The sequence below is a fragment of the Silene latifolia genome, chromosome 1 (assembly GCF_048544455.1).
Source record: "Silene latifolia isolate original U9 population chromosome 1, ASM4854445v1, whole genome shotgun sequence".
Taxonomy (NCBI): Eukaryota; Viridiplantae; Streptophyta; class Magnoliopsida; order Caryophyllales; family Caryophyllaceae; genus Silene; species Silene latifolia.
In genome coordinates, this window is record NC_133526.1 from 53881002 (window position 1) to 53896422 (window position 15421).

Consider the following 15421-nt stretch of genomic DNA (forward strand, 5'->3'; position numbering starts at 1 on the left):
AAACTTTGGAAGTGAATCTCGAAAAGATACGAAAAATACGCAGAAAAGGACTGAGGAAGAGGCGCAGCAAGAGCTGCGTCTCTTGGAAGAGGCGCAGCACCTGCTGCGTCTTTTCCTCAGTGGTTTCCTCCTGCGGAAGAAAGATTTCCGTGTTTCTATTATGGAATAGCGGATTAATCTTATTTCCTTAATATTTTATATGATAATTTCGGGATATATTTTACCAAAGATTAAAAGATTGGAAAATATGGAATAGAAATATCCGGAACATTCCAGAACATTCTGACTCGACATTTTAAACGGTTATTAGAAAATGAAGACGGTTTTTGACCCGGTTTCCAAATGTACTCTAATTACTGTCAAAACGACCGTATCGGCACGTAGATGACGACTATGAGGTAGACATAAGTATTTGAGCGATCACTTGACGATAAACTTACGAACTGTCACAAATCGTTCCGTGTACCAAATATGCGGCCCAATCATCACCGGGTGGTTTGCGGGAGGTGCAGAAATGAGGTATCTATAGAGCCCCCACTTTGACTGAGGCTCGGACAAGGCGAAAGTCAAAGTATAGCCATCAGGTCAATCGAAGATTACAACCTGACGACTATGGCGACGTGAGGCGGTTCAAGGGGTCTGAACCAAGGACCTGTCGTCGGGAACATTTTAGAGTCTGTCGACTTCCGGGGAGGGTCGTTTAAATTCCATTAGACTACGTAATGAGGCTCGCCAGCCATAAGAAGAGACCATACCTGAAATTCCTTGAAACTCCAAGGGGAAACAAAACGCGATATTGGAAGAGGCAGCAGGACGTAGGCAGGAACTGCTAGGAGAAATCTGCTTGGGTCGGCTTTCAAACAAACTTCGGAAGAGCTTGGGGTCAATGTTGCTCTCCACGTGTTGAGAGGGACAAATGTCTATCCGTATACTCTCGTCGGGGAACATAATCGGGAACTGATCTCCATGTCTCGAGAAGGATGATTGGCTGTCCGTGTACTCTCGCTGGGGGAACAGAATAAAGGTGTGTCGAAACACCTGTCAGGAAATATCCGCTCGTTGTGGCAAGCAAAGTCTTGGTAAAAAAAATATATATTACGACAGTTTGCAGTTGGCTTGGAAATGTGGGTCTGGGCGAAGAACAAATGTCAAATGAACCAAATATACGATGTGTGGTACCAAGGAAGAGGCGCACCAAAGATGGGCCCACAAATAACGAACTTATAACGAATCTTCAAAAATTCATTTGGAGGGAAACTGGGGAAGAGGCGCAGTAAGAGCTGCGTCTCTTGGAAGAGGCGCAACACCTGCTGCGTCTTTTCCTGAGTGCGGCTTTCCTGAGTAAAAACTCGATGGAACACGGGATTCATTTCATAATTTTGGAACATAAAATCTCAATTATTCTCTCAAATTCCAACCATTTCTCGCCAAAATTTGATCAAAAGCTTGCATTTTCCATGATTAATCGAGGTATGTATATTACTTTTGCATTAATCTTCTGTATTTGATCAAATTGGACCGACAAATTAGGGATTTTCAACCCTAAAAAGGTCGAAAATTTGGTGCTTTTCCCCCAAATGATTTTGCCTTGTAAAATTGATGTGACCATAATTGGCGCATATTTAGCCCCCGAATTACCATTGTTTCTATGCTTTTTAGTGCCTATTTGGGTCATTTCTTATCTTTAGTTCTTTGTTTTGCATATTCTTTGAGATTTTGATCCCTTGGTAGGAAAGGAGTAAGAATCTTGCATTTTCATGGCAAAACAAGGCTAAATTGATCATATTCAATGACCAAGCATCAAGGAGAGACAAGACTAGAAGGCCTTTGTATATAGCATAGTAGAAGAGCATTGTTGAGAAAAGGATCCTTGAGTCCCCAAGGAAATCCCCAAGGAATTCATGAAGAAAAGGGAAGAAAAAGAAGAAGGAAAGTTGCTGAACTACAATCCGAACGGATTGTAGAGAATCCGTCCGTCCTCCCCAATCCGAGCGTCCCGCAAAGGAATCCGCTCGGATTCCCCCTCGCCAGTCCGAGCGTCTTGCCCAAGAATCCGCTCGGATCCTTCAGCCCAGATCCGGCCGTCCCGACTCCCATCCGCACGGATCGCGACAAAGACGTTTTCATTCCTCAAGCATCGATAAGAGAAGCCCTTCTCTCGGATAATCCCGGAGGCTCCTTGCTCAACTTAAAAAGTGTAATTACTAGTTTAGCCCTTAGTTAACCCTAATGCATCCTCCCTAATTTTCACTATAAATACCCCATTAGTCTAATTAGAGGAGCATGTTCTTCTTATCAATAATTAGTGTAGTTAATATCAATCAAATCTCTCTTCAATATTGTAATCAAATATTAATCAAGTTTTAATCCAAGTTTTAGTTCTTTAATCTCTCTCTTGTTCTTACTTTATTTTGGGTAATTGAAGATTATTTGGGTTATTATTGGGGGATTGACAACCTCTCAATCTAGGATTCAAGTACTTCTATTATTCTTGCTTTATTATTGGAATCATTAGTAGGTATAATCTCTTAATCCCTTTTTAATTATTGCTAATTACTTTCATTTATTCATCATGTTTCATTATGTTAGTATGATTGACAACCTTTCTAGCATGATCAATATGATAATGAGTGAGTAGTCTCTTAGCTAGGGTTTAATGGGTGATTAGGGGAAACCAACATGGGGAATGATTCATGCTTAAATTAATATGCTTTCATATCTTATTTGCTTGCTTGTTTTGATCTTAATACATGTACATGTTATATTTGATGAAATGCTAAGCCTATGAATCCTTGCATTTACTATCATCTTCTATCCTTTCAACTTGACTTGTAAGACATAACCCAACTCGAGTCTTGTTAGACCATGCATGTGTTAAGTAGGAAAGATTAAGTCGACTTGTAGGTGTTGTACAATCCAAGAGATTCGGCTCCGGGACCCAAACTTTCCTAGGATTGTAAGATATAACCCAACTCAATCCATCACAACAATAATTGCTTGCTTATAATTTGAGAACATGTTTGTATGATCATATCCCATGATTCCCCTATGAACCCATGACACCCTAGTGCTTTTAATCAATTGTTTACACCCTTATTTTATTTATCTTGTTAGTTTATTTTCATTACTATTTTAGTTTAGTAACCTTCTACATCAACCCAATTTGTGACACCCCTAGACACCACTAGTTACAATAGAATCTTCATTTCAATACCCGTCCCTTGGGATCCGACCTTTACTTGCCTCTTTACTAATTGTAGAGTTGTTTGTGAAGTATAAATTGTGTTTTGTATCGACCATTGACCAACGACCACATATGCTTAATTGTGAACACCAAATGGACTCGATCAAAAATGGCGCCGTTGCCGGGGACGGTGTTTAATTGATTTAAGATTTCTTTTATTGTTTTTAGTTGTGTCTTCTTTACCTTGGGGATTTAAAACTCCTCAAGGTTTGTTCTAATTGTTTTTGAGTTGTTTGATATTTTGCATGTCTAGAAGGTTACAAAGAGATTTGTTACCTTTTGACCGTGAAATCGAAAGAACCTTGACGAATAATAGGAGACTTGTTAGGAGGAATTTGGGAGGTGTTGGTGAAGTTGTTCAACCCACTAGTGAGTTTGTCAATCCTTTCGCAATAGAAGGAGAAGAGAACCCATTAAACAATACCACACAAAATCCACCTACAATGCCTAAATTCTCGTCACACTCTATACCCACCGAGGAGGATTTACCAAATGGTACTCCTACCCCACAACATCTTACCGGAAACTTTATTGCCAAGTCCGCCTTCATTCAACTAGTTGAGAGGAGCCAATTCGGGGGAATGCCTAGTGAGGACCCTCATTCTCATATGGAAACATTTTGTGATTATTGTGAAGCTATCTCTCAAACGGGCGTGACTCAAGACCAAATAAGATGGGTCTTATTTCCTTTTTCGTTAATCGGCACCGCAAAGCAATGGTTGAAGGGCCTTGATAAGGCCACCCTTGGAATAGATTCTTGGAAGAAGCTAGCTCCAGCTTTCTACCAAAAATTCTACCCACCGGAAAAGACCAATATGCTAAGAGCTCAAATTACGGGTTTTAAGCAAAGGGATGAAGAGTCTTTGTATGAAGCTTGGGAGCGGTTCAAAGGTATTTGTCGCTCATGTCCTCACCATGGACTTAGCGAATGGTTTTTAGTGCAACAATTTTGGAATGGTTTATATGAAGATTCAAGGAACATTCTCAATATGGGATCAAATGGAATGTTCACCGAAGTTGATGACAATCAAACATGGAACAAGATTGAGGAAATGGCGGTCCATAATTCGCAATATAGTAGGCCTCGCAAGGCTACTAGAGGAGGAAAGTATGAAGTGGACACCGTTACTCAATTGGGTGCTCAACTTAGTGCTCACATTGACACAATCAACTTGAAGTTTGAACAAGCTATGGCTAGACTTGAGGAAAGCTCAAAATCAACAAAGCATCATGTCAATGCCATGACGGCATCCTCATCAATCCCAAGCGGGATATGTGAGAATTGTGGAACCTTGGGTCATGACTCAAGCGAATGTAGGGGAACAACCGAACAAGTTAATGCTTTCCAAGCTTACAAAAGTGGTACCCCTTATTCAAATTTTTACAATGAAAACACCAAGTTCCATCCAAATCTCTCATACAAAAGCCAAAATGTCCAAAACCCTCAAACAACATACACTCCACCACCCATGAGAAATCAAAATCAAAGACCCTTTTTCAATCAAAACCAAGGTTACCAAAATCAAAACCCATACAATCACCACAATGACCAAAGTTTTGATGTCCAAAAAGCGGTCCTCCAAATGCAAAAGAATCAACAAGAATTTTTCACCCAAATGCAAAAAGATAGCCAAGCAAAAGACACCACCATCAACAACATTCTAGCTCACACCAAGATGTTGGAAACACAATTGACCCAACTAGCATCTTCAAGCTCACAAAGACAAAAGGGGCAATTACCACCTCAAAGTAACCCCCCTAGACATGAAACGGTTAGTGCCATTCACTTGAGAAGTGGTACAAGATATGAAGCACCGAAGAAGCAAGTTGAGGATGATGTTGTGAGAGCTAGTGAGAATGAAGTTGTGGTGCAAGGTCCCAAAGAAGGGGAATCATCAAAAGAAGAAAGCTCAAAGAAAAATGAAGACAAAGCCAAAGAAAAGGAGCCCATTGTGATTAGACTTCCTTTTCCAAGTCGTCAAGCCAAGCCTAAATTTGATGATCAACTTGGGAAGTTCATGGAGATTGTGAAGAACTTAGAAGTCTCAATTCCTTTCACGGAATTAATCAATCACGTTCCGGCCTATGCAAAGTACATGAAAGATATCCTCACAAAGAAGAAGTCAATCCGGAAACTTGAGACTATCGCCTTCACCAAGGTGAGTAGTGCAATACTTCAAGGGAGTTCACCTCCAAAATTAAAGGATCCGGGAAGCTTCTCAATACCGTGTACCATTGGCGACACAACGATCAACAAAGCCTTATGTGATCTAGGGGCTAGTGTGAGTGTCATGCCGTACTCGGTAAGTAAAAGGTTGGGAATGGGAGAGCTTAAATGTACCAATATCACTCTTCAAATGGCCGATAGATCGACGAAAACACCATTAGGGATATGGGAAGATGTCCCCGTGCTAATTGGGAAGTTTTTCATCCCGGTGGACTTTGTCATAGTTGATATGGAGGAAGATTCCAACATTCCAATCATCTTAGGAAGACCTTTCCTACACACCGCGGGTGCGGTGATTGATGTGAAACATGGAGAGCTCACTCTAGAAGTGGGAGATGAAAGCATAACTTTTAATCTTGACAAGACCATGAGAGCTCCTCGTTTGCATGAGCCATGTTTCATGATTGATCATTATAGCCGAAAAGATGAAAAGAAGAAATCGGAACTCCAATGGGGAAAGAAAGTTGAAGATGCTCCATTCAAAGAGCAAGTGAATTTTGACAAGGAGAGCTTGCAAAGCTCATCAAAATCAACCAAGGAAGAAGAAGATGGCCTCATTGGCCAAGAGAAGAAATTGGGAGAGTTGTCTCCATCCAAGCAAGAGATTTTCAATGATCAACTCAATGAAGTTTGTGGTCTTTGGGACGACGAATTTGAAGGGATCTTTAATCCCTACATTGGGCATGCCATCGATCATGATCAACAACAAGGGCCACGGTCTATTGAGGACCTCTACCATAACAATGAACAAGCTTTTGATTACTTCTTCAAGGTGTTGAGCAACATCAACAACACCTTGAACATGCCCCCTTGACATCTCATCAAGAATGAGAGTTTGGTGGAGTCCTCCCTAAACCACCACTTGTAAATATTTCTAACCCCCTAACTTACTTTTCAATTTTTGTATTGCATTTTTTGTCATTTTTGGATTTATTTTTACTTTGATCAAAATAATTGTCATGTAAGAGAGAAGTGAGGGAGGGACTAATGATTTTAATTGATGTGTAGTGCTTTACCTTAGTGTGGGGATGGCAATTGCCTAGGCTATTCATGCCTTAGTAGTGCCCCCACAATGAAGAACACAAGATTTGAAAGAAAGAAAGAAAGAATGATAAGGGAATGCGTTGGTGCACGGATGGAACTGAATCCGTGTACACAAGGACCAATCCGAGCGGATTCCTAAGAATCCGCCCGTCTGCAGAGGATCCGAGCGTCCTGCTGAGAAGACGCCCGTCTTGGGCTGAGCTGAAAACTGCAAATTCTTGACTGTTGAATAATCCGAGCGGATTTCTGGAAAGACGCCCGTCTCACAGAATCCGTCCGTCTTTTGAACAATCCGCCCGTCTTGCAGCTGAAGAAAAACAAAGAAAAATCTCTGGACAAGAATCCGTCCATCCTGCACGAAATCCGCCCGTCTCATCTCAGAAGAATCCGAGCGGATTCCCCAGAATCCGCCCGTCTCTAGGCGGGATTTTTGAAAATTTGAAGTCAAGAGATCCGAGCGGATTGCGCCTAATCCGCACGGATTGTCCCTGCGTCCTAAAATTGTCGAGTTCTTTAAATACCCACCCCACCTTCATTCATTCATTCATTCACTCATAAACACTACCCACAACATCAAAACCCTCATCCTCTCCATCTCAAAAACAAAAACCCTCAACAAAACTCACCAAAATCAAATCAAACCATCTTTCAAATAACAAATCAATCACTCCATCTTCATTAACAATCAAAACCAAGCACAAAATCTTCACCTTTGAATTGATTTTTGTTCTCATAAAGGCAAAGCCTTTCACCTTCAAAATCGATTTGGGCATTCTACAAATTGAAGATTTTTGATCTTTTTTCTTGGTTAGCTCATCAAATGGCAAGAACAAAGGGAGCAACAAAAGCAAAAGCAAAGGCAACAAAGGCACCAAAGACTACAACTCTCTCTCAAAGGCAAAAAGCTCTACAAATGAAGAAAGCTTTGGCAATGGTGGTATCAACACCAAGCTTGGAAGTGCAACAACAACAACAAATTCCTATGGAAGCATCACCCTCTACTCCGGTAATTAATCAACTCTTGCATTACCCGGAGGTAACATTCATTTCCGATTCCCATAGAAATACATTTGTCAAGTTTGCTATGAAACAAATTCAATCCACCAAATTCATATGCCAAGATGCTTTAGAGAAGTTGGGTGTTCTTGAACAAACAAGAGTCTTTTTCAATGCCATGGGTTTAAAGAAATTGTTTGAAATGAAGGAAGTAACATACCCCTCCCTTGTCTTAGAATTCTTAAGTTCTTTAAAAGTGACAAAAGTTGAGAATAGGGAAAATATTGAGTTTCGTCTAGCTAACACTAGTAGACGCATTACCTTTCCGGAATTGGGTGAAATTTTGGGTCTTAGCGATGAACATAAATTTTATAAGCAATATGGGAAGTATGATCCCGAGCCTCTTTGGGAGGCAATCTCCGGGAAGAAATTTGAGGATTTTAAAGCTTGTCGTGCTCTTTTGGTCCATCATCCGGGCATAAGAATATGGCACAAAGTTGTGGGAAATACCATAATTGCTAGGAAAGACACCAATCATTTCACGGGACTCGATTTTATTCTCCTTGAATCAACTTTGAATATTGGAAGAATTCACACCAAGCCTTACAATTCTTTGAGGCTATTGGTTGATAGATGGCTCCATGTAGATAGTGGGAAGAAGGGTCAAACCGTTATTGTTAATGGCGGCCTTGTCACGGTCCTAGCCAAGCACTTTGATCCTAATTTCAATAAGGATAGCAAGTACAAGGCTAAGGATGGTGGCCATCTTATTGATATGTCCATCTTGATTAACAAGTTTAAGTGGGTTGCTCACAATCCCCTTGATACCAAGTATGGGTGGCTTACAAGTGAGGCTCGATCATTCACTTTACCCGCAAAGATTTGCCGACTTAGTGTCCACCGGACCAACTATTTACTTCCCCTATCCAAGGAAGCCGAGTACATCATTCAACAACAAAAGGGTGATCATGAAACCCCCTCCTCTTCCATTGTTATACCACCTTACCCCTATGATTATGAAGAGTTCAAACCGCAAGGAGTTGAAATTGGGAAAGACTATGTAACTCTTCTTATGCAAGCCATGCACAAGCAAGCTTATGAAGATCGGAAGAATGCATATTTGGCTCAATATCCTCCCCTCCTACATCTAGCTAGGCAAGGACTCCTTGATCCATCTTGTCCTTTGCCTAGTTGGGCGGATAGAGAAGCCTTATTTCCGGGTGCATCAAGGGACGTGGTGGAAGACAATGAGGTTGTTGGAAATGATGAAGAGATTGATGATAATATTGAGGAAGAAGCAAGTGGAGATGAAGAAGGAGATAGTGAAGATGGTGATGAAGAAAGCAAAGAAGAAAGCGCCAAGGAAAGTGGCAATGTGACCACTTCTCATGAGGGAAGTGATGGTGATAGTAGCATGATGGAAGACTAGCCTTGGAGACTCCTACACTCCCATGGTTTGTCTATATCTCTTTGTATTTTATTTCATTTTGATCATTGTTGGTTTAGTCCTAGCAACATCAAAGGACTCACACCTCGGTTCCTTTGAGGTGTTCTTTATTGTTCCCATTTTTGTAAAATCCAAAATGACAATCTAGTTTCATGCATAGCATAGTGTGTGCATGAACTCCCCCATGCTTTGACATTAGCAATAGTGTCTTACTTGGTTTGGGGAAGTTAATGCATACGCAACGGGAGGTAATCTAAATTATCCTCTCCGTCATAACAAAAACCATGCATCATGTAGTATAGCTTAGTGTAGAATTGCATTTAGTATAGAAATCATGCATCATCTTCGCATAATTTCCATCATTTTGGCCATTGAGGACAATGCCCATATTAGTGTGGGGATGAGAATTCTAACACTTAACTTTTATTCAAAAACCATAAAAATTGAAAAATTTCAAAAATCATAAAAATTTGAAAATTTGAAAAATCCAAAAACAAGTTCATTTCCTTTGTATATATTGTCTTGTATATATTGTGTTTGTTTTATCCTTGTTCACTTTGATTGACTACGCCACATCCGAGACATGAGGATATTGAAGACCGCATGGTATGATCTTTCCAACCTCCTTTTTCCTCTTTATGTTAATGACTATGTGGCTTTATTTTGATTGATGCGGTAAAAACAATGTGAACTTAGGATTGCATTTAGTCTATATGTCATATTAGTTGGTAGAATCATTTGCATTAGGATGTGTATATGCTAGTTGCATCATGGCATGTAGTTGCATGTTTAGAAAAATTTTGCGAAGCCGTCTACTTGGGAAGCTTGACAAGTGTATATAGGCCCTAGTAGATGCTTTTTATTCTTAAGACTTTGCTTGTTAGAATACTTGTAAAACACCCTAGGATGTGTCATGCTAGTATCCTTTGACCCATGGTTTAAGGCCTAGTCAAGAGTACCTTGTGGTGTGATAACTCCTTGGCTACCGTTTATTCCAAGGTGACCCTTGAAACCATGCATACTTCTACCAATTCATCCATGTTCTACCACATTTTTGTCATCAAAGGGAATGGGCACAAAAAGAAATCAATTTGAGTTCAATGAATTGAAAAGTGAAAGAAAGTTTGCAAAAATGCATCAAATGAAAAGAGGAGCAAAAATAGAACTCCTAAAACTTCAAATACAAGGCACCCTCGTTACTAATTGGGGTGACTTTGAAAATGTTCAAAATAAATGCAAAAAGTTGTCAAGTATTGAAATGCCAAAAATCAAAAGAAATGGCAAAAAGAAAGTGTTCTCAAAAAGTCAAATGCCAAAGAAATTTGGGGGGGAAAAACAAAAATGAAAGCAAACTCCCAAAGTGAAACTCAAATATCTATCGATCCCTTTATCCATCATATCCATTTTTGTGCATGGTAGAGAGGGGACGACCCTTCTTCTTGTCTAGGCAAGAGGGGGAATTCCGCGATCCTCCAGTGTTTCTAACACCATAGGGAGTCTACTCTTGACAAAAGCATTTAACGATTGAGGACAAAGGTACCCTAGCTTGACACATTTTGGAGGTGATTTATTGGTATCCTTCTAGGCTTAGTAGTTTGAACAAATTGCATCTATGAAGGATTGTGTACCCTTGAATTGCTTCCCTTGTAGATAATTTCCGCCACTTAGATGAGGAAAGTGGCTATTCTTTTTGTAGATGCATCCATTATGTGTTTTTGTGTGCTTAATGTTTGGATGTGTCGCCATTTTGGCAAGACCCACCTTGCCTTGCAAGAAGGCATCCTACCTCATGGTTGTCTTGTTGTGAGTTGAAGGGGCGGAGTGAGACCCGCTAATTGTCTCATATCGGCTATTATTATTAGGTTAGGTTAGTATTGGTCCTAGTCTTTGTCACCTCTTTACTCGGGACGAGCAAAGGTTCGGTTTGGGGATATTTGATGTGACCATAATTGGCGCATATTTAGCCCCCGAATTACCATTGTTTCTATGCTTTTTAGTGCCTATTTGGGTCATTTCTTATCTTTAGTTCTTTGTTTTGCATATTCTTTGAGATTTTGATCCCTTGGTAGGAAAGGAGTAAGAATCTTGCATTTTCATGGCAAAACAAGGCTAAATTGATCATATTCAATGACCAAGCATCAAGGAGAGACAAGACTAGAAGGCCTTTGTACATAGCATAGTAGAAGAGCATTGTTGAGAAAAGGATCCTTGAGTCCCCAAGGAAATCCCCAAGGAATTCATGAAGAAAAGGGAAGAAAAAGAAGAAGGAAAGTTGCTGAACTACAATCCGAACGGATTGTAGAGAATCCGTCCGTCCTCCCCAATCCGAGCGTCCCGCAAAGGAATCCGCTCGGATTCCCCCTCGCCAGTCCGAGCGTCTTGCCCAAGAATCCGCTCGGATCCTTCAGCCCAGATCCGGCCGTCCCGACTCCCATCCGCACGGATCGCAGCACAGCACGTTTTCATTCCTCAAGCATCGATAAGAGAAGCCCTTCTCTCGGATAATCCCGGAGGCTCCTTGCTCAACTTAAAAAGTGTAATTACTAGTTTAGCCCTTAGTTAGCCCTAATGCATCCTCCCTAATTTTCACTATAAATACCCCATTAGTCTAATTAGAGGAGCATGTTCTTCTTATCAATAATTAGTGTAGTTAATATCAATCAAATCTCTCTTCAATATTGTAATCAAATATTAATCAAGTTTTAATCCAAGTTTTAGTTCTTTAATCTCTCTCTTGTTCTTACTTTATTTTGGGTAATTGAAGATTATTTGGGTTATTATTGGGGGATTGACAACCTCTCAATCTAGGATTCAAGTACTTCTATTATTCTTGCTTTATTATTGGAATCATTAGTAGGTATAATCTCTTAATCCCTTTTTAATTATTGCTAATTACTTTCATTTATTCATCATGTTTCATTATGTTAGTATGATTGACAACCTTTCTAGCATGATCAATATGATAATGAGTGAGTAGTCTCTTAGCTAGGGTTTAATGGGTGATTAGGGGAAACCAACATGGGGAATGATTCATGCTTAAATTAATATGCTTTCATATCTTATTTGCTTGCTTGTTTTGATCTTAATACATGCACATGTTATATTTGATGAAATGCTAAGCCTATGAATCCTTGCATTTACTATCATCTTCTATCCTTTCAACTTGACTTGTAAGACATAACCCAACTCGAGTCTTGTTAGACCATGCATGTGTTAAGTAGGAAAGATTAAGTCGACTTGTAGGTGTTGTACAATCCAAGAGATTCGGCTCCGGGACCCAAACTTTCCTAGGATTGTAAGATATAACCCAACTCAATCCATCACAACAATAATTGCTTGCTTATAATTTGAGAACATGTTTGTATGATCATATCCCATGATTCCCCTATGAACCCATGACACCCTAGTGCTTTTAATCAATTGTTTACACCCTTATTTTATTTATCTTGTTAGTTTATTTTCATTACTATTTTAGTTTAGTAACCTTCTACATCAACCCAATTTGTGACACCCCTAGACACCACTAGTTACAATAGAATCTTCATTTCAATACCCGTCCCTTGGGATCCGACCTTTACTTGCCTCTTTACTAATTGTAGAGTTGTTTGTGAAGTATAAATTGTGTTTTGTATCGACCATTGACCAACGACCACATATGCTTAATTGTGAACACCAAATGGACTCGATCAAAAATTGACCTTGCAAATGGATAATTGGTAGTATAAGGATCGTAACCATGTATTTATTTCGAATTTTCGTTGAGTTTTGAGCATTTGAGTGAAATTGTGACGGTCTCACAGCTAAACTGTATATTGCTTCGAAAATAGCCTTAAGATTGCCCATTTGCGATGAAACTTGGTATTTGGAATCCTTATATAATGGGTAAACTTCCTACCATTTCGGAATTTTGATTTGTGACGGCCTTTTCAGGACACTTTTCTAGGGCATAATCGCCGTTATAACGAAATGTTGTCAAAATTTCGACTCGAACCCATGACTAGGCTTTAACTTAGGCTTAACTTGACCCAAATTACCACATGAGCGGACGGGTTTGTGGGAAAATTGGCCAAAGATGGCGAGAAAAGAGCGATTTCGGAGTTTTGGAAGCATGAAAATCCCCTAATTAAGGCTTGTCGTCACTTGACGCGGCCTAAATTCACTTTAATTTTGCAGGTGATGAGGATTCTACGTCAGGGAGGGGTCCCATGGACATGGACACAGCTCTTGACCCTTCTCGTACGCTTGAGGAGGCGTTAGAGCAGGCTTTCACTGCTGCAGTGGCAGCTGCTGAGGACGAGGTTGTCGAGGAGGAGGTTGTTGAGGAGAAGGAGGCCCCGAGGCGGGCCAACGTCGGACGAGGTGGTCACCAGCTGAGGGGAGCGCCCGAGTGGGCTGAGAGCTGGGACAGCAGACACCTCATCTGGGTTGCGGAGGGTCACCTGTCCTACAGGACGGTGAAGAGCTTGGTAACTTGAACTCATCACTCTTTCATTCATCTTCTTTCATTTCTATTTGCTATTCCTTTTCCCTTTCATTTGAACTAAAGATGGGTCTTTCTTCGAATCAAAATAGGAGGCCGGGAACATCAGGTCTTTCTCGGGTTACACGACGATACGACGATTATGGGGGCCTACGAGAGACTGTCAGCAGAGGAGCGGGCCACCATCGAGCGAGGAGCGTTTGGTGCCTTGGTACAGGCTTGGAGAGACATCACGAGGAGGAAGATTCGGGCTAACCTTAGCCTGGTTCGAGCCTTCCTGGATCGGTTTTGGGACACGACCTCTACCTTTCACATGTCTTTCGGTGAGGTTGGGGTCACGTTGGAGGACTACGGCATGATTTCAGGCTTGCCGTACGGGACTAAGGCTGTGGTGTGGCCAGAGACAGCCATGAGGGTGGACTCGGTTGAGGCTAGGAGCTTGCTTGGCTGGAACCTGATACCGAAGGCTGATGCGGTTCCCGGGTTGGTGCCTAGTTCCTATGTTCGGGATTACTTTGCTGGGAAGAGACCGGCGATGGTGGTGATCGATGGGAGGGAGACGGCTCCTCCTCCTTGCACTGGCGAGCAGAGAGCTCGTTTGTGGCTCTGGTGGTTCTTGTCTTCGATCTACCTCGGAGACAAGGGAGAGAGGCTGTCGACGAAGCTTCTTCCCTTCCTTTCTGACCTGAGTGGCCTAGGCCGTTGGGACTGGATCACTGCTGGCTTTGCGGTCCTCATTCGCTATATGAGGGCCATGGTTCGTCCGGAGTTGATAGAGAAGGGGACTTCTCCTGCTACTACTGGCCCTGGACTGTTGCTGGAGGTATGAACCTCCATTTCTTTTCATGAAAGATCATTTCTTTATCGAATCACGAAATATCGTTATTGATTATTTTGTTTTACAGGCGTAGGTGTACTCCTACTTTCCGAGTCTCGCGCCCAAGAGGACGGAGCCAGCGGAGAGAGCTTATCCCGTCGTGAGGGATTGGGTGATGTGTCGCATGAAGAGCCAGTGTTCCTTCCACGACGCCTGATACCGTCGTTTTAGTATCAAAGATAAAATTTATAAAACCAAATTACTAAAGGGTAGTAATAAGGGTCGATCCACAGGGAGGCAAGATATCTATTTTACGTTCGCTTATTTGGCCACCAAACGGGGGATTTGTAATTGTTTGCTAAACTACGAGATTGAGAGAGTAAAAGATAAAAGCAAGGAAAGAGAGAAATATGCTAGGAATCGGTCTACCGTGGCAACTACACTATCGGGTCAACTGGGTCGATCAAATTATTGATAAGAAGAGCGAGGTCGTCACCTTTCGGTCCTTAAACCTACGATTATACCCTTTCGATCTCTAATCGCCCTAGGGTCTCCCTAATTTAGCTTTCGCCCTAGTTAGGTATCACCTATTGTAATTAAGCAAGCCTTCCCTTCCAATCTTTCGATCTAGGTCGGGGGTAACTAATTAATCGGTCTCCTGCATGCATTCACTCGACCCAATCACAATTATATTGCTTAATACAATTCTTATCGCAAAACTAATCTAATCATGTCGATCCTAACATATTACTACCACGGTTTCCCTAATCCTAGCATATCAGAGGGATTAGCTACGCATATTCATAATCGCAATAACAATCATATACGAATAAACTAAATCAAGAGGCATAATAAGGGAATTAATAAGATCTACTAGCATAAGAGAAATAAATAACAGTAGAGAAATTAAGGGCAATAAGAAAGGAATTGAGAATAAAACTAAATAGAATTAAAGTCTAAGAGAAGAGAAGAAGTTACAAAGGGATCCGACGGAGAAGCGAAGAACGCCGCCCAAAACAATGTAACGTGATACTAAGTAACAGGAAATGTAATTGATTCTCCATTAGGTCTAGGTAGTCTCTTATTTATAATAAGAGAACTTATTATCTAAGATAAAATAAATATAACATAACATAAATAAAGTCTCGACATAAGCCTTCTCGATC

General features: G+C 41.0%; 1 non-coding gene across 1 annotated transcript; it reads right to left on the bottom strand.

The window, feature by feature from the left end:
* Positions 1-4059: 4059 nt before the first annotated feature.
* On the bottom strand, positions 4060-4166 carry LOC141618292 (small nucleolar RNA R71). The gene has a single exon (XR_012531356.1). It is a non-coding gene; the product is annotated as a small nucleolar RNA R71 (small nucleolar RNA).
* Positions 4167-15421: the final 11255 nt, after the last annotated feature.